The following is a 19,022-nucleotide window of genomic DNA, read 5'->3' as shown; positions in this document are numbered from 1 at the left end:
GAAACAGTAATTAAAATATAAATAGAAGTAAATATTCTGCTTAACTTGTCGCTGAGAGGCTCGAGTTAGTTATTAGGTCGCGATGCAGTATAGAGCTAATTTAGATTTTGAGAGAAGTCGACGTTAGTTCCCTAATTGCATTTGTGTCTAGTAAACCAAGTCAGAACCTAGAATTGCCTTAGATTGTCGCGCTGAGAGGTAGATAGTCGTATTAGGGCACTTTTAAAGTCGTTAGAGGACTGAGAGGAAATCTAACAGTCGGTAATCATAACAGCCTTGCAGGGTTTCCTAGGTTTCTTCCTGAGAAGGGTCGGGAAGTCTTAGCATTGAAATACCTTAAGGTTTAATATTCTACGATCCCGGCTCCATACATCAATAAAACCGTTAGAAGTCCATTTGTAGTTAAACTGGATTCAAGTCTAGGTAGTCCTTAATCGCATCTGAATTAAAACCCTAGTTTCATTCGTAATTTAGTTTAATTTCAATTTAATTGCAATTTTAGAATTTTAGTAAACCCCCCCCCCAAACACAATATTTGTTTAGTCGTGTCAGTGTCTAGTCTAAGTTTAGTCGTTAACGTAATTCATTAGAGTCCTTGTGGGTTCGACATCCGGACTTACTTTGCTGTGCTATAGTCGACCGGTACACTTGCCGGTGAGTAGTTTAGTCAGGTTAAAGAGTCTAGATTTTTATTACTTGAGTCTTAATTTAGGGTAATTTAGTTTATTTAGTTGAACTACTTTTTCCACATCACCACTCATAAGGCCATAGAATTCAATGTTGACGCTTTTAACCCCTCGAACACGAATTTGATCATAACTTTCTCATACGATAACGAAACTTTATGAAATTTTAACCACCTATTCTAGTGAGTATATTTTATCGTTACAAAGCTTCGGGTCTGCCAAAAGGTCACTCAGAGGTATACTTTGCACATGTTGACACTTTTAGCCCATGTAGTTTGTAACTCCTCACTTTCTTTCATATTTAGCTTCGTATGATCCATGATTTATTCGTTGGAAGGTATAAACATTATGTAGGGCTATTTTAGAATATATTTATCCATTATTGACACTTTGGACCCTTATTTTCACATAGTTTCCCCGTTTGTCAACTTTAGTCCCTCCAAAGTATTCTTCCTCACGTTCAGAGCCTGTGACACGTGTTTATACATTATTGGGCATAAATTTTCAAGGTGTTACACAGCTGCAAAACTTTTAACCAATGAAAAATTCGAAGTCGTTGACTTCATGAGCCATGTTGATCTAACCACAGATCCGGGCAACTATGTGATATTTTGGGAAGTGAGTGGGGATGCAAGTGATGCGATTTTGAAAAAGTGTTGTAACTGTCTGGACAAGTCGTTTGTCGATGCAGACTATGTGAGTTCAAGAAAAGTCAACGCGATTGGACCTTTAGAGCTCCGGGTTCTACAGAGGGCAACCTTTTAGAAGATTTTTGATCATTATGTTGGGTTAGGGTCCGCACTAAACCAAATCAAGACACAGGCGAATGGCCAATTGATGAAGCCAAGGAGTTAGCATATTTGGGATTGAGCTGCGTTCAGGTTCATGAGGTTCAAAGAAAAGAGATTTGAAAAGAGGGTTCTTCCTGTATTGGAATGGCTAAAAGTGTCATGGATGCAACTCAAAGATCCACATCCATGAATCGACCTATGCCTCCTAATTACTTCATCTGCCCGATATATTGAAGGTAAGATTCTCACATACTTTTTTCGGTTTTATTAAACATCACCAATTTTTCATAATATAATATCGGTTTGATACAGGATGTTAAGGAAGTTATGGTTGATCCTTGTGTGGCTGTTAATGGCTATGCAAAAGATAGCTCAGCGATGACTAATTTACCATTAACGAGTAGGATCCTAATGCCTAATTGCACAGTTCTTTCAGCAATCATGGCATGGAAATTAACAACATAACCATTTGAGTGAGAATTTTAGGATGATCCTGATTTTTTTTTGGCAATCATGGAGTGAGAATCGACAACATAACCATTTGAGTGAGAAATTTAGGATGCATCTTGAATTTTTTTAGGATTATTTTAAGTACACGTGCTTATTTACCTCTATATGTGATATGGATATCATGAACCACAAGGAGCCAAAATCCGATGATAAATCCAAGTACTATGCTAATAACTAACCTCCAATATGTGCCATGTGATATATTGTCATTCTTTTAGTTCTACTGTATCAGGTACAAAAAAACATAGATTCAGAATTGTATCTATATAAAAAAGTCAATTTTACTGTTCTTAATAATGTTTTAGAATTGAACAAGTGGATTTTTTTTTTTTTTGCAAAATCAAATTTGTGTATAAAGAGACTTTTTGATAAGTTTGTAAAGTCCATGGGTTTAATCATGCTAAAAAGACCTAAAATCGTTTTAATATTTTCAACACTCTTTTCGTGTGTAGTACGATAACTTATTATTCATTTTTTAACCAATCATCTTTTAATACAACTCATTTTTTAACCAATCATCTTTTAATACAAAATTACTTATAGTTACAAATCATAACCAATTAGTACGATTATAACTTTTAGTACATGTTCACAAGCCATATGTAAGTTTATCAAACGTTTATAACTCTTTTATAGATAACACATGTATTATTTCATACCTATTGTATGGTTTTAATTGAGTCGTTAATCTCAAGAGTTTGAATATAAATAACTTTCTCGAACCCGGGAAGCAATCCCAGGTGATTTGATGCTGACGGTAAACCGACAACGCATACATCTAACGTGGTTTACAAGGAGATATTTGGTAAGTTATGATGTAGCGAATGAAAGCTTTTGGTTGCAAAACCTCCAAAACATGTAGTACCACACTAAAATAGCCTTTACATATTTTCATTCATCTATTTACTTATTATTAGCATGTATTGATTTCTTATTGTTTCATTTTGAGTAAATTGCTAAAATCGTCTCTGACGTTTATTCACATTTGCTAGATCCATCAAAAAAAAGTTTTTTTCTCATAGGAACCACTGAGATTTCAAAAAAGTTCTAAATCCATCCAAATGACTAATACTCTTAACAATACTAAGTTGATAGAGGGGTAATTTAGTCATTCTTTTAATTTATTTAATTTACCCTTTTTTAAAAAGTTATCTATTACATGTCCCCATCCTTTTATAAACAAAACCCTAAAACCTAATTGTTGCAGTCACCTCAACATACAGGTTAAAAAAAGGTAAATTTGATTTTCATAGTCTTGTGATGACTTTTTTAAATAATAGTCTTTGGCTGCTTCTTGTTTTAAGATTTTTCTAATGAAATTTTCAGAAAGTGAGTACGTGACACATATTATTCTTAAGCAAATATATATTTGTTCATTTAATAATGTCGTTTAGAGGCGCTGCCATAATGGTTTCAAGTGGTTGTAATCACACAGTTTGTTCATGCTTGATCAATATATATTTATGCTTTATTGGAGAGTGTAGAGTTCAATTTATTGGAGAGTGTAGAGTTCAAATAAGAAGAAAATTTTTCTAAGAATAAAAAAGAAGAAATTTCAACCAATAAGAATTCTTTATTTTACTTTATTTAATTTTTGTATTTAATATTAGTGTAAGGGTATATTGGTAAACTTAGATAGATCATTAATTGGTAAGCTGCCTTTATAATAGCTAACTACATTAAATTTGTAACTTATTTTTTTTAAAAAATATATTTTTTCAAAGAAGGAAAAAAATTAATTTAAAGTGTGGAATGAATTACAAGGTGTGTAGGATGAATTACGAGCTGTGTAAGATAAATTTCAGTATGTGTAGAATAAATTTCAAAATGTGTAGGATAAATTTTGATGTGTATAGGCAAAAATTTTAATGTGGATGATGATAGTCTTTATATTAGTCAAAGATAAGAATAAATGAAATGAGACAAAAACTATTTAATGTTTTACAATTGTACACTTTGTTCTTTTTCTTCTCAATTTAATTCTCTTTTCAAATGAACTTCCCCTGCTTGCATATTAGTTATACATATATATCTTTATAAATGTATTTGTTTTATTCGTTTCTATATCAATCAATGTAAAAAATAGAAAACACATGCAATTAAGCTAAAAGATATATAAAATAACAGACTAAATAAAAGGGTGGGGGCATGTAATAACCTGTTAAAAAAGGGTAAATTAAATAAATTAAAAGAATGACTAAATTACCCCTCTATCAACTTAGTATTATTAGAGTATTAGTCATTTTGGATGGATTTAGCAACTTTTTTGAAACCTCGGTGGTTCCTATGAGACAAACTTTTTTTGGGTGGATCTAACAAATGTGAATAAATATTAGGGACGATTTTAGCAATTTACTCTTTAATTTTTTTTACCAAGCTTTTTATGTGTAATACGTCAACTTATTTTTTAATTGTTTAAAAAAACTTCAATTTTTAACATAGAGGAATTTATAAACACGAATCATAAGCAATCAATAAGTTTATAAGTCTTATTACACGTTCAAAACTCATGATTAACTTATGAAAAAAATTATAACTCCTTATAGCAAAGGTATTAATATGTCGTATTATTGTATTAAGAATTAAGAATGTACTAACAAAGTTTAATGAAACAATACGTCATATTTTAAAAAAGTACGCATGTTTAATAAGTAATAAAATAAAACTACTCGAGAAGCATTCCCAGGTGATGACTAGTGCTATATATATTTATATAGTCTTCTGCTGGTTAAAAAAAAAAACTATTTCAAAAGTAATTTTACATCTAATTTTTTTTCTTTAGTTTCATCTCAACCATTAATTAAAAAAATGAAAAATTAAAATGACTTTTTAGCTTAATTATACAAAATTAACTTTCTATTTGACCTACCCAAAATTCATAAACATGAGTTTTGATTTTATCTTTGGAAATGGTTAATGATTTGATTTAGCAACATGTTTAACAAACATGAATAATAATAATAAGTTATATTATCAAAATCCTTAATATTTAAAAATCAATATTTTATAACTTAATAGTGATATTTAGAAGAAAAAAAAATCCTTTTAAAACTTTGGGATACATGACTTCATGATCAGGTTTACTTTTAGTAATACTTCGCTTATGCACTGGAATGTAGTTATCGCAGATATGATTTTCGCTTTGGTCACATGATGGATACATATGTATATTTGGAAGTAGGGTTATTGAATTAGAGCATTCACAATCAAATTTTTATTTTCATCTATATAATTAACAAAAATACATATTTATCCATACAATTTTTTTACGTTTAAAAAAAACCCCACATCTGATTTTCCACATATATTCATAATCAATTAAATAATTCATTTTCACTCACAACCACATTAAAATATAGTATAGGAGATGAATAGTGAACCCCAAATATATGGGTGTATTCCATATAACTCGGTGTATAGGGATGGGGACTCCAATGTAGGAGTGAAAATAAACAAAAACTCGTATTTTTTTCTTAAACTTTAGGTACGAGGAAAGGGATGGGAACTCCATTGTAAGAGCACTCACATCTCATCCATCAAACCATCCTCCATCTTATTTTTTTAAAATCTTCTAAAAATACACTAAATCTCATCTCCTATTTCTCTCCCTTAAACTTATATTTAAAAAAATTGCTATAATAACTTTTTTATATATAAAACGCTACTATTCATCATCTATCAAATTATCGTAAGCGTATAAAAATAAGAAATATAATAAAATAAGTGTTTGTAAGTAAGATAAAGATAAAAAAGATGGATGGGACGTGAGAGTTTTGTAAAATGAGAGATAAATTTGATAAGTATTATTTTTAGTTAATTATAGAGTAGAAACCGATGAATGAGATGTGAATGCCCTAAGAGCATTCCCATCCATCATCACCTTCCCCCTCTTTAAATTTTAGAAAATAATCTACTAAAAAGCTCACTCCATCCCATCAATCATTTCTCTACCAAACTCTAAAAGTTAATTGTAAAAAGAGGAATTAGCGCTCTACTCACAATTTCCGTAGATTTGATCCATGAAAATACCGCATGAGAGATAAAGATTAAATCCAAAACACAATCAACCTAAAATATAAAATAATAAAAATCCAGATTTGGATTTAGATGCCCTCTTTCACAGGAATGGATGGAGGGGGTTTGTAGATCATGAAAAACTAAACAAATTAGGCTCAAGAACTACCTAAATTGATTAAGAAACGAAGGAGAAATTGCGATGTGAAGTTCCAAGCCCTAGATTTCCTTTTTCCTTGAATCCGCGAATTGAAAAGGGTGTTTGCACGAATGGGGGGGGGGGGGGTTGGGGATTTGCATGTAAAGAGGGGAGATGTCGTTTGAAACTAATTAGAGGTGCTATTGATGTCGAATTTTAGTAATGCCCTTTGTTCAAGAAGGTTATTAATGAGGTTTTAATTTTGGTTTTAATTATAGGAAATTATAGGGAATTAAGAGTTGTAAATGAGTGGTTAATGATTTCCATAAGTTCCCCACTAAAACCGAAACTTGTGGGACAAGAATGAAGTAAAAAGGTCAAGTTTTGAATGAGTTAGAGTGTGATTGGGTTGGGTCTTCACGTTCTACAGAAGGAAGGATGAACCGGCTACATGTCGTTTGCAACCAGGCCATGTTGTTTGGATGTGGGTATCAAACAGTAGGAGTCCATTCATATAAAATAAATAAAAACTTTTTATTAACTTGAATTACAACTGAAATAAGGAAAGCAATAAATTAAAATACAAGTTACAACTAAAATAAAATGAAAAAAACAAGAACAAATTACAAACAGAAAGAAGTTCTTGGCTAAGGATCGTGTTAGACACGGGTCCCATAAAACAAATTTCAAGTCTCCTAGGAGAACTCGTTTGTTTCCAGGATACTACAGCCTCAACAGTTGTACTGTCGGACTTGACGAAAGCCGAAGGTGTACCTCGAAACAAGAAGGAAGAAGATGAAGATTCTGTGGAGAGGAAGATGCATAAGCAGTGAATTTCAGTGTATCTTCTGCAGTAGGGTGGCCTCCTATTTATATTGCAGGTCAGGATGAAACAGAAAAAACGAATTAAATGGGAGAATTAAATTTCATTAAACGTCTTTAATGCATTTTAATTCGTCATTTAATTCTCAGTCAAAACCGTTGACTGGTCTGTTTCAAATGCTGAAATGAAACTACTCTGGCATTTAAAGTCTAAAAGCTTATGCGCGCGCGTGCGCAAGACAGACTGGTGCGTGCGCGCCATTCTGGCTCACTTTCATGCCCGCGCAGGTCTGCACACTCATGCGCGCGTGCACCACGTCACCAGTGAACCTATACGATCACTCCACACAGTCGAGCCGCATTGGCTCACTTTGGTGCGCCAGTCCACGTCATGCGCCATGTACCCGTGCGCCTGCATGCCACGTTGTCATGGCCCCCGACCCAGTTTCCTTGTACGAATGCCGCGGGACAGAAAACCCGTGGTATTGGTATTTCATTTGGCAGCGGAAATTTTTACAGGATCGTTTAAACTGAAAACATCCGATTATTTTAATTCAAGTTTCGGGACAAACCCGTAATTTACAATAAAGGAATTTCACTGGGAAATTCCCTGATTACAAAAATATGTTTATTTATTTACTGAGCCACTTTATCCAAGCTGGTTGTGCTACGCAGCACTTTTCCTGGTTCACAGTAAATCACCTGAAACATGTTTAAAAAGATTTTTATCAGCGGGTAAATACTGGCGAGTCATTCAATTTGCACAAAACGACACATTGTTACAATTTACAGCATTAAGAGTTTTCACATTTTCCCCTATCTTATAATTAGCTGGTTCAGTTATCACTCGACCGGATCTATGACTATGGACATATCACTAATTAGGCTCACCCACCTAAAGTGATAAATCATTAGTAGTAATGTGCACAAAACCCCCACTTACTGCCAGTAATTAAGGATTAGCATAGACTTAATCACTGCAAAGTATAACTGGAAAACATTTAGGGTTTTGTAAAGCAATTTGGTAAAAAGATAATGACTTACATTGCAAGTTTAACTGGACAGAGTTTTACCTACTGATTAAGCCTGGTAACCTAGTTAAATAATGCAAACGAAACTATGTTAGTAACTTAATACAACATTTACGATAAACTCACGAAATCAAAACCCTCACGACGAATGACAAAGTATAGCCCGGATTCAGGCAGCACTTAAACATCCATCGGATCGGTTTCAATCGATCGGACATTGTATTGTTGCAGTGATCGAGTTATTACCCTGTAATCGTAGCAGCGTTTCACCACAAAAACTAAGTTTTCGCACAGAAAGAAGCTTTGTAAGTGAAAGATTTCGAACAGACGATAATGGCCATGCAACGTCCAATTTATAGCAGAAAATTGAGTTTGTCGCGGCCCGCGTAAACTCAAAAAGAATCCTACGCGGCCCGCGAGGGCCACCCTAGCTACGGCTAGGGCTGCCGTGTCACCTCGTAGGTCCGCCACGTGTTTGACACGTGGCCTAAAGCTTATCCGGAGTTTCAACAAGCTGTCGCACCCCGCATAGACTCTCCTTGAGTCTTACGCGGCCCGCGACAGAGTAATAAAATTGAATTTTCTTGGTTTTTCACAAGGTTTAGAGTTTTAGGGGTCCATGTTTCCACTTACGAAGTGTTTTGGGACATTTTTGCAGGTCCTTACATCCTCCCCACCTTTTTTAAAATCTCGTCCTCGATATTTACTAGAACAGGTAAGGGTACTTCCGCTTCATTTCCGATTCCAGTTCCCATGTATACTCAGGTCCTCTTTTTGAATCCCATTTGACTTTGACCAGTACCAGTCTCTTGTGTTTAAGGTGTTTAACCTTTCTATCTTCTATTTGAAGAGGTTTCTCAATGAATTTTAACTTTTCATTTACCTCTACGTCTTGAAGAGGTACTACCAGGGATTCGTCAGATAAACACTTCTTGAGATTAGATACATGAAACACGTCATGTACCCCGGCTAGCTCTTCTGGTAGTTGTAATTTATAAGCAACTGGTCCAATTCGTTGGGTAACTGTGAATGGTCCTATGTATCTTGGACTTAGCTTTCCTTTCTTGCCGAATCGGACTACTCCTTTCCATGGAGAAACTTTCAAGAGTACCTTATCCCCAAGTTGAAATTCTAACAGTTTACGTCGATTATCTGCATAACTCTTTTGGCGATTTCGAGCCGTTTTCAGTCTTTCCTTCATTTGGGTTATCTTATCGGTGGTTTCCTGTACAATCTCGGGACCTGATAATTGACTTTCTCCTATTTCTGCCCAGCATACGGGAGTTCGACACTTTCGTCCATACAGTGCTTCGAACGGGGCAGCATTGATGCTGGTATGGTAACTATTATTATAGGAGAATTCTATTAGTGGTAAATGGTCATCCCAATTTCCACCGAAATCTATTACACATGCTCTAAGCATGTCTTCCAGTGTTTGAATCGTCCGTTCACTTTGTCCATCTGTTTGGGGATGATATGCAGTACTAAGGTTTAAGCGTGTCCCCATTGCTTTTTGGAAACTTGTCCAGAAATGCGAAGTGAAACGACTATCCCTATCTGACACAATGGAGAGTGGAACTCCATGTAAGGATACTACCTCATCTACGTATAACTTTGCTAATCTTTCCATGCCAAAGGTCTCCTTCATTGGCAGGAAATGAGCTGATTTGGTTAATCGGTCTACAATCACCCAGAATGCATCGTTACCTTTCCTTTTTTTTTTTGGGTAACTTAGTAACAAAATCCATTGTTATTAGTTCCCATTTCCATACAGGCATTTCTAATTGTTGAAGTAACCCTGAAGGTTTCTGGTGTTCTGCCTTAACTTGTGAACAAGTTAGACACTTAGAAACGTATTTAGCTATGTCCTTTTTCATTCCTATCCACCAGAAGTTATTTCTCAAATCTTGGTACATCTTATTATTACCAGGGTGCATTGTATATCTAGATTTATGTGCTTCCTCTAAAATTTTATCGCTTAAATTTCCTTGCCTTGGTACCCAAATCCTTTTTTTATGGAATCTCCAAATCCCATCAGTCCCTTGCTCTAATTCCTTTATCTGTCCTTTCATTCCTTCAGCATCATCCTTGATTGCCGTTTCTTGAACGTTCTTCAGTTGTTCCATTAGATCTAATTGGAGATTTAATCTAAGAGCACGAACTCGCCTTTGCTTCTCCTGGTACTTACGACTTAGGGCATCTGCGACTACATTTGCCTTTCCTTTGTGATATTGAATATCACAGTCGTAGTCACTTAGAATTTCCATCCATCTTCTTTGCCTCATGTTCAATTCTTTTTGCCCAAATATGTATCTTAAACTTTTATGATTTGTATAGACTATAAACTTACTTCCATACAGATAATGTCTCCAAATTTTAAGGGCAAAAATTATTGCTCCTAATTCTAAATCATGAGTCGTATAATTTTCCTCGTGCTTTTTCAACTGCCTTGATGCATATGCAATTACCTTTTTGCGTTGCATTAGTACACATCCTAACCCTAGCTTAGAAGCATCACAGTAAACTTCAAAATCTTATGTCCCTTCTGGTAAAGCAAGAATTGGGGTATTTGTTAACCTTTGCTTTAAAATCCTAAAGGCCTCTTCTTGCTTAGGTCCCCATTCAAACTTAACTGTTTTACAGGTTAACTTGGTTAATGGAACAGCTATCCTAGAAAATTCCTTGATGAAGCACCTATAGTATCGAGCTAACCCTAGAAAACTTCTAACTTCGGTAGCTGATTCCGGGACCTTCGAATTGGTGATTGCTTCTATCTTGGAGGGATCTACGTGAATACCTTTATGATTCACCATATGACCTAAAAATTGCACATCTTGTAGCCAAAATTCACACTTCGAAAATTTGGCATAAAGCTTTTCCTTTCTCAACAGGGCTAAGAGGGCATGCAGGTGCTCACAATGCTCGTCCTGACTTTTGGACTAAATAAGTATATCATCGATAAAGACAATTACGAATTTATCCAAATACGGTTTACAGATCCTATTCATCATGTCCATAAATGCTGCAAGAGCATTTGTTAGTCCAAATGGCATGACTGTAAACTCGTAGTGAGCATACCTAGTCCTGAAAGCAGTTTTAGGTATATCTTCTTCTTGTACCTTCAGCTGATGGTATCCGGAGCGCAAGTCTATCTTAGAGAAGTATCTAGCTCCCTGAAGTTGATCGAAAAGATCATCAATTCTAGGTAATGGGTATCAATTCTTAATTGTAACCTTATTTAATTCCCTATAATCGATACACTTTCGCATTGAACCATCCTTCTTTTTCACGAACAACACTGATGTTCCCCAAGGGAATGAACTAGGTTGTATAAATCCTTTGCTTAGCAATTCATCTAACTGCTTATTTAGTTCTAACATTTCTGTGGGTGCTAATCGATAAGGTGCCTTAGCTATGGGTATGGTTCCCGGAATTAGATGAATGCGAAACTCTACTTCTCTATCTGGTGGTAGTCCAGGTAGTTCTTCGGGGAATACATCCAAGTATTCAGATACTACTGGAATTTCCTTAAGTTCCTTACTTTTAGTGTTAATGATTACCGCAATCATATACACTATTCCTTGTTTTCGTTCATAACTAGCAACTTTCATTACTGAAATGAACTTCATCGGTTTACGCGCCTTATCTCCTGTAACCAAAATTACTTCTCCTGTGGTTGTATGAATTTCTATGGAATTCTTATTACAGAGGATTCGAGCATGGTTGGCTACTAACCAATCCATTCTTAATACGACATCGAATCCAGCTAAATTCATAGGCAGCAGGTTTGCAGAAAATTTATGGCCTGATAGTTCTATCTTTCCTTCTTGCAGAATCTTATCTATGTTGACAGAATTACCGTCTGCCATTTCTACCGTAAAAATTTGCCTAAGCTTGGTTAAAGGTTGCTTAAGAGCTTGGCAGAATTAAGTATTTATAAAACTTTGGTTTGAACCAGAGTCAAATAATACTTTTGCATAAACGTCATATCCAAGAAACATACCAGCTATCACATCCGGAATCAGGTCTGCTTCTTGCGTTGTCAGCTGAAAGGCTCTAGCATTCTTCTTATTAGTTCCCTCGGCAGGTTTGGCCTTGTTGTCAGCTGGCTTAACCAATTTTGGGCAATCGGGCTTGAAGTGTCCCGTTTCGCCGCAGTTGTAGCAGATTCCTGATTTCTTCCTGCATTTCTCCTCTCGGTGGCCTGGTCTCTTGCAGAAATTGCAATTTTCCTTACATTTTCCAAAATGTTTCTTTTTACAATTTCTGCAAAATGGTGGGGTGGAAGACTGCCCAGTTCCCTTTTTCTTGAAATTACTACTATTATTACCCACACGAAATCCTTGGGTAATCTTTTGGGCCAATTCCTTTTTCCTATTTTCTTCTCTCGTGCGTACTAGTCCGTCAGTCAAGGTGTTGGCCAGTTCGACAGCATCATCAATTGTGCGGGGTCTCGCGGCTTTGACTATGTCATGAATTTCACTAATTAAACCCCAAATATAGCGAGAAATAAGCACCGGTTCTGGTGAGGCCAGAGTTGGTACAATTCTTGCATATTCGAAAAATTTCGAGGTATACCCTCGACAATCGACGTCCACCATCCGGTGGTTCAGGAACTTATTTGTTATTTGTTCTTTTTCATAGGCAGGACAAAATTTTCTTTCCACCAATTCCTTAAATTCCTCCCAGCTCATGGCATAAGCCACGTCACTTCCCTTAGCCTGCAGCACCGATCTCCACCATTCTTACGCCTCTTCCTTAAAAAGGTGGGATGCAAACATAACCTTGTCTTCCTCTGCGGATTTACTTATTTTAATTACTGCTTTGGTCTTTTCTAACCAACGCAGTGCGGCAGTTGCCCCTTCATTGCCTGTAAATTCAACCGGTTTACAGGCAAGAAATTCTTTGTAAGTGCAACCAGGTGTTGCAACTTTCATTTTCTTAAGTATTGGGGCTTGAACCACATTATTATCATTATTGCCGCCTCCATTCACACTGTTACTGAAATTATCGTCGCGAGTGCGTTTGCTATGATTGGCTTGTAATGGTTCAACGGGGTTCTTAACAGCAGCGATGATTGCGGGGATAGCGTTGGCTATTCCCTGAGCAACGATATTTTCAATATCTTGTCTATTAAGAAAATGATCTTCATTGTGTTGTTCAGATTGATTAACTTCATTGACCGGTTCATTTGTCGCATTTTCCATCTGAATAATTATCAATATATATAAGTTACACAAGTTATTGTCACAAATTGGATAACAATTAAACACAACAAGGCAATCACATCACAATTAAGTCAACACATATAGCCAAAATCGTCGACCTTGCGACATTTAGATTTTCATATATATATGTGTAATAATATAATATACATTATTATATTATTACTATTATTTTATATATATATATATATATATATATATATATATATTTCTACAAATTATTATTATACAAACATGCAACCACAGTCAGCTGGCCTTTCAGAAACGCCGCTCCCTCTCGTCGTATTTCCACGTGATGTTTTCCCCCACTTCACGAATCCGGTTTCCCGCATCCACCAGTTCCTCGCCATAGTGGCGTAATTTGGCAACATTCTCCGAGCTCATAGGTGGGAAAGGTGCAGGTTCTGGATCAAACTGGGGAAAGTAAACATTGGGGTTATTCATGAAGTTTTGAAAATGCCAGTCGCTCGTCCACCATTCTTCCAGCTGTTCTGTAACAGGTTGGGGGTTGACAATAGGGTCTGGAATAGCAGGTTCCAAATTGATTGGAAGTTCAGATTAGGCGGGGAAATTGAAAAGGGTTTCATCGGCATGTCCGATGAGGTCACAATTTGCAAGCTTTCTATCAAGTTCCTCCCAAGGTGGCATCTCCTGGGCTTGGCCGGAACTCTCTCCAACTTCCTTTCCCTTTTCCTTTGGGATCCTCCGTTTTCTTTACCCGTTGGGCAGCGGGTTTCTTCTTGCGTCCGCGTTTCCAATCCAACAACCTCCTTCTCTTTTTGGGTTTTGGTTTCTCCTGTGGCTGGGCCTGGAACACCATTGGCTCCTCATTGTCAGCTTGATAACCAGTCTAGGCTCCGGTTATATCCATATCAGTCGCATGGATTGTAAAGTTTCGGAGTGCCTCCGACAGTTCATTCATGCTGTTAGCACAAATGAAGAAACACACACAAATTTAAGTTAATAATTTATTTATTAAATTAAATTTTCACAGAATCACAGAATGGCAATCTAAAAAATTAAGTATTTCTAAATACTTAATTGGCTTAAATCAGTGGCTCTGATACCACCTTTTACTGTCACGGCCCCCGACCCAGTTTCCTGGTTCGAATGCCGCGGGACAGAAAACCCGTGGTATTGGTATTTCATTTGGCAGCGGAAATTTTAACAGGATCGTTTAAACTGAAAACATCCTATTATTTTATTTCAAGTTTCGGGACAAACCCCGTAATTTACAATAAAGGAATTTCATTGGGAAATTCCCTGATTACAAAAACATGTTTATTTATTTACTGAGCCACTTTATCCAAGCTGGTTGTGCTACGCAGCACTTTTCCTGGTTCACAGTAAATCACCTAAAACATGTTTAAAAAGATTTTTATCAGTGGGGAAAAATACTGGCGAGTCATTCAATTTGCACAAAACGACACATTGTTACAATTTACAGCATTAAGAGTTTTCACATTTGCCCCTATCTTATAATTAGCTGGTTCAGTTGTCACTCGACCGGATCTATGACTGTGGACATATCACTAATTAGGCTCGCCCACCTAAAGTGATAAATCATTAGTAGTAATGTGCACAAAACCCCCACTTACTGCCAGTAATTAAAGATTAGCAAAGACTTAATCACTGCAAAGTATAACTGGAAAACATTTAGGGTTTTGTAAAGCAATTTGGTAAAAAGAGAATGAGTCACATTGCAAGTTTAACTGGACAGAGTTTTGCCTACTGATTAAGCTTGGTAACCTAGTTAAATAATGCAAACGAAACTAGGTTAGTAACTTAATACAACCTTTACAATAAACTCACGAAATCAAAACCCTCACGACGAATGACAAAGTATAGCCCGAATTCAGGAAGCACTTAAACATCCATCGGATCGGTTTCAATCGATCGGACATTGTATCATAGCAGTGATCGAGTTATTACCCTGTAATCGTAGCAGCGTTTCACCACAAAAACTAAGTTTTCGCACAGAAGGAAGCTTTGTAAGTGAAAGATTTCGAACAGACGATAATAGCCATGCAACGTCCAATTTATAGCTGAAAATTGAGTTTGTCGCGGCCCGCGTAAACTCAAAAAGAATCCTACAAGGCCCGCGTAAACTTTTAAAGAATCCTACAAGGCCCGCGAGGGCCACCCTAGCTACGGCTAGGGCTGCCGTGTCACGCCGTAGGTCCGCCACGTGTCTGACACGTGGCCTAAAGCTTATCCAGAGTTTCAACAAGCTGTCGCGCCACGCGTAGACTCTCCTTGAGTCTTACGCGGCCCGCGACAGAGTAATAAAATTGAATTTTCTTGGTTTTTCACAAGGTTTAGGGTTTTAGGGGTCCGGGTTTCCACTTACAAAGTGTTTTGGGACATTTTTGCAGGTCCTTACACACGTCACCAGCCACCTGGCCCTTGCAGCTCCTGTGCTTCACCACGCGCACACGGTAAAAAATACAAAGGCGGCTCTCAAGCGGCTCGCGAAGTGCAAAGTGCGCCATCAAAGCACCACATTGCGACCATAGCCCACGCCACGCGTGCGCGCATGTTCGAGTGCGATTGCGAGTTAGGGTGCTTCACACCCTTCGCGAGTACACTAGTGTGTGCTTCCATGTAACAATAAGGAAGGAGTGTTCCCACTTAAATACCTCTTTAAGTTTCATCTCTCCTCCTATGTGGGACAAGGTGCAACTTTCCCATTATTTCAGCATTCTATGTTTGAAACACCAAACTTTGAGCATCGATATCTCATTCATCTTAGTTTCGTTTTGGACGTGGTTTAAATCGTTGCGAAGCTCTTCCAACATAGAACACAAACCCATAAATAAATATACAAAAAACCCTTAGTTTTTTATATTTATTCTAGTCCAAAAATAGGAAAAAATGCAGTTCCTATATTTGTGAAAAATTGCTATTTTCACAAATTTCCTACAATCCCCCACATGAATAGAAATCGATCTATCAAGTTTCAACGATACACATTCAGCAGTTGAGTATTGCAAGATATGTAGGTGTAACCTTTGAACCTTCTTTTGTGAAGCATACTTAGCCTCCTAGGGTCTTATAGACGTGGTGTCTTTGAACAATCCCCCATTTATTTAGGCGACAATATACATTCACACAATACTCTCCTTGGTTTAGTCAAGTCCTCATGGTTGTGTCCGTTTATGGTCATGGAACACTTTCCTGGTTCTAAGAGAGCTCTAGGATTTTTGTCTCCCCTCAAATCCATTCGAAGAGACCCCACTTCTCTCTAATATAGTTGATTCCTTTGAATCATTAAAAGCATCATAGTTAATTTGGACTTACTCAAATCCTTAACCTCAACATGCTTAACCTTCCATCATGTCACTGATTGGAATGGACTAGGAAGTATATAACTCCCTTTATTAATTTTGGGGCACCCCCCACGGTGACTCCCTTTAGGTTTATGATTAAGTTGTCCTATTGAACCTAGATCTTGGGATCTCCAGTCAACTAGGTTAGGTTTCCCTCATATTCCCTTCTTCTATGGGCTTTAGTCCCATTCCTTTTGACGACTCATAAACTAAATCTCTGCATAAGCCTTTTGTTAACGGGTCTGCAATGTTTTCCTTTGACGTAACATAGTAAATTGAGATAACACCCGTTGAGATTAGTTGTCGTACCGAGTTATGTCTACGTCGAATGTGCCTTGACCTGCCATTGTACGTTGAGCTTTGAACTCTAACAATCACCGATTGATTGTCACAATGTATGCAAATTGCCGACAAAGGCTTTGGCCATCTTGGAATATCTTCCACCAATTGACGTAGCCACTCCGCCTCTTCCCCGCTTTTATCCAAAGCGACGAACTCAGATTCCATCGTGGATCTAGCTATAACAGTTTGCTTCCAAGACTTCCAAGCTATTGCTGCTCGCGCAAGTGTAAACACATATCCACTTATCGATCTATGATCTTTTATATCCGATATCCAGTTTACATCAGTGTATCCTTCGATCACTGCTGGATCACGGGTATAGTGTAAACCATAATCTCTTGTGTATCTTATGTATCTAAGGACCCTTGTGATAGCTTTCCAATGATCCAAACTCGGATTACTTGTGTATCTACTTAGCCTGCTCACAGCATATGCTAAGTTAGGTCTAGTACATGTCATTAGATACATGAAACTACCAATGGTCCTTGAGTACTCTAACTGAGCAACACTCTCGCCTCTATTTTTCCTTGGACGTTGGGTGTTATCAATTGGAGTTCGAGCTATAGTCGTATCGTTCGAATTGAATTTCCCAAGGATCTTGTCTACGTAGTGAGATTGACTCAATACAAGACCATTTTGGGTTCTAGTGATTTTTTCTCCAAGAATCACATCCGCTAGGCCCATGTCTTTCATGTCAAATCTCGCTTTCAACATGTCTTTAGTTGAGTTGATCATGTCATCATCACTCCCAATGATGAGCATATCATCTACATAAAGACATAAATTTACATAACCCCTTGGTGTGTCTTTAACATAGACACACTTGTCACACTCATTTATTTTGAAACCATTGTCAGTCATGACATGATCAAACTTTTGGTGTCATTGTTTTTGAGCTTACTTCAAGCCATACAAAGACTTGACAAGTTTACATACTTTGCCCTCTTTTCCTGGGGCAGAAAAACCCTCAGGTTGTTCCATGCAAATTTCTTCTTCTAAATCTCCATTTAGAAATGCGGTCTTTACATCCATTTGGTGAACTTCCAAATTTCTTAGAGCCGCAATTGCAAGAACCAATCGTATAGAGGTTATTCGTGTCACAAGCGAGTAAGTATCAAAGTAGTCTAGACCTTCTTTTTGTCTAAACCCTTTTATTACTAACCTCGCCTTGTATCTATCAATACTTCCATCTGCTTTCATCTTCCTTTTGAATATCCAATGATATCCAAGTGGTTTACAACCGGGTGGAAGATCTACTAACTCCCAAGTATGATTTTGCAATATAAATAAAATAAATAAAAACCTTTTATTAACTTGAACTAAAACTGAAATAAGGAAAGTAGTAAATTACAATACAAGTTACAACTAAAATAAAATGGAAAAACAAGAACAAATTACAAACAGAAAGAAATTCTTGGCTAAGGATCGTGTTAGACACGGGTCCCTTAAAACAAATTTCGAGTCTCCCAGGAGAACTCGTTTGTTTCCAGGATACAACAGCCTCAACAGTTGTACTACCGGACTTGAAGAAACCCGAAGGTGTACCTCGAAACAAGAAGGAAGAAGATGAAGATTCTGTGGAGAGGAAGTTGCATAAGCAGTGAATTTCGGTGTATCTTCTGCAGCAGGGTGGCCTCCTATTTATATTGCATGTTTGGATGAAACAGAAAAAATTGAATTAAATGGGATAATTAAATTGCATTAAACGTCTTTAATGCACTTTAATTCGTCATTTAATTCTCAGTTAAAAATCGTTGACTGGTCTGTTTCAAATGCTGAAATGAAACTGCTCTGACATTTAAAGTCTGGAAGCTTCTACGCGCGCGCGCACAAGATAGACTGGTGCGCACGTCATTTTGGCTCACTTTCATGCGCTTGCAAGTCTGCACCACTCAGGCGCGCGTGCGCCACGTCACCAGTGAACCCATACGATCACGTCACACAGTCGCGCCGTATTAGCTCACTTTGGTGCGCCTCGTCCACGCGCCAGTGTGCAGGCCTGCCACGTCATGCACCACTGCGAAGTGCAAAGTGCGTCATCAAAGCGCCACGTTGCGCCCATTGCCCACGCCACGTTCATGGGCGAGTGCGGGTTAGGGTGCTCCGCACCCTTCGCGAGTACACTAGTGTGTG

At 37.2% G+C, this 19,022-nt stretch overlaps 1 pseudogene; it reads left to right on the top strand.

Annotated features, from left to right (window-relative positions):
• LOC118484049 overlaps nt 1-1,541 on the top strand; it is a 31,824-nt pseudogene extending 30,283 nt beyond the window's left edge.
• Nucleotides 1,542-19,022: the final 17,481 nt, after the last annotated feature.

Source organism: Helianthus annuus, chromosome 11, assembly GCF_002127325.2.
Source record: "Helianthus annuus cultivar XRQ/B chromosome 11, HanXRQr2.0-SUNRISE, whole genome shotgun sequence".
NCBI classification, from domain to species: Eukaryota; Viridiplantae; Streptophyta; class Magnoliopsida; order Asterales; family Asteraceae; genus Helianthus; species Helianthus annuus.
This window is presented reverse-complemented; position numbering and strand designations above follow the sequence as displayed.